This window comes from Cicer arietinum, chromosome 4, assembly GCF_000331145.2.
Source record: "Cicer arietinum cultivar CDC Frontier isolate Library 1 chromosome 4, Cicar.CDCFrontier_v2.0, whole genome shotgun sequence".
In the NCBI taxonomy this organism is placed as follows: Eukaryota; Viridiplantae; Streptophyta; class Magnoliopsida; order Fabales; family Fabaceae; genus Cicer; species Cicer arietinum.
The window spans coordinates 15,877,392-15,879,296 of NC_021163.2; positions in this window are offsets into that span (position 1 = coordinate 15,877,392).

Sequence of the window (1,905 nt, forward strand, 5' to 3'; positions counted from 1 at the left end):
ATTTTATCTTTCTCAAAATTAAGTTTTGGTAAGCCTCTAACATGATCAAGTTTGGAGATTTTTGAAATGGTTTTCATACTGATATGTCCAGCCCTTTTATGCCAAATCCATTTATCTTTATTGATTGATATAAAGCATGATTCATCAGGTAATTCTTCAAGATATAAAACATATAAATTTTTCTTTCGTTTTCCAGAAAATGGAATTTCTCCAGTTTTAGCTTTCTTGATTTCACATATCTTTGGTTTAAAGACGACTTCGCATCCATTGTCACATAGCTGACTTATGCTTAATAAATTGTGTTTTAAACCTTCCACATATTGAACATTATTTATTTGAGCAGAGTTTGTCTTACCAATGGTTCTATTACCTTTAATTTGAGTTTGATCATCATTGCCAAAAGTGACCGAACCACCATCCTTCTTGATGAAGGTTATGAAACAGTTTTTATCTCCTGTCATGTGTCTTGAACAGTCACTGTCCAAGAACCAAGGCTTTCTCTTTGTATTTGGAGAACCAACCTGCATGTGATATTATTTCAGCCTTAGGTACCCACTTTGTTTTGGGTCCTTGAGAGTTAGTTTTTTCTTTGAAATGATATATCATTGCTTTCTTTTTAAAAACAGTTGTGTTTTTAGTCGTTGGTTTTGAAATAGATTTAACAATGTAGGTTTCAGAATATTTAAGCTTTGGTTTAAACGAGTTTCCAAGGCGTACAACTTGTGATTTGGAACTTTCTCCATTTGGGAGCCATCTTGGGGAATGTTCTCCGTTTTGCTGTTTTTTTGGTACTGTTTTGACAGAATGATTTTCCTTTTTAAAAACCTTTTTTCTTTCAATCTTTTCATCTCTTTTTCTAAAATAGCAAACAAATTCTAGATGTCCAAGTTTTTTACAATATGAGCATCTAGTCTTGCATTTTTCTTCCTTTCTTTCTAGGACAAAGAAATTTTCATATAGCTTGGTTTTTTGCGTTTGATTGAAACCAAGACCAGCTTTATCAAAAATTCCTATTTGAGATCCCATGATATTATGAAAGGTTTCAGTGGCTTTAATGAAATTTAGTAAATCTATTTTGAGAAGTTCGTTTTCATTCTTTAGTCGAACGTTCTCCGTTTGTAGTGCAGAACGTTCTTGACATTCTTGATTTTCAGAAATCTTTGTTTCTTTCAACTCTTGAATGATATTTTTTAACATATTATTTTTAGAACGACTTTCTTCTTTTTCTTTATAAAATTGTTCTTTTAAAGAACTACATTTTTGAATAAGAAGATTTGAGTCATTTAACAAGTTATCAAATTCTTTTCCCATTAGTTCACATAAATGACAAGGTTCATAATTTATTACCTCTTCTTCTTCTATTTTTGCCATTAAGCATATGTTGGCTTCTTCTTCTTCTTCAGTTTCTGATTCTTCTAAATCATCCCAAGTTGCCATCATTGATTTCTTTTTGAAGGGAAATCGTTTTGGTGGATTTCTGTTTGAGGGACATTCTGCTTTGTAATGTCCTAATTTGTTGCATCCAAAACATGTGACTTGACTCTTGTCAACCTCTGTTTTAGGATTTTTGTTTTGAAATCTCTTCTTGATTTTATCTCTTCTTCTCATCATTCTTTGTATTCTTCTAGTGAGAAGCACAATTTCATCAGCATCTTCCTGTTCATTTTCTTCTGGTTCTTCCTCTAATTGTACTGTGATTTTATCTTGAGAAGCTTTTAGTGTTATTGTTTTTCCTTTCTTGATTGGTTTGTCTTCTAGTAACAGTACTTCATGTGCTGTTAATGTTCCAATTAATTCTTCCAGAGGCAGTGATTCAAGGTTCTTGGCTTGACTTATAGCTGTTACCATTGGTCTCCAAATGATTGGAATACACCTCATGATTTTTCTTACTCTTTCTTGCACAGT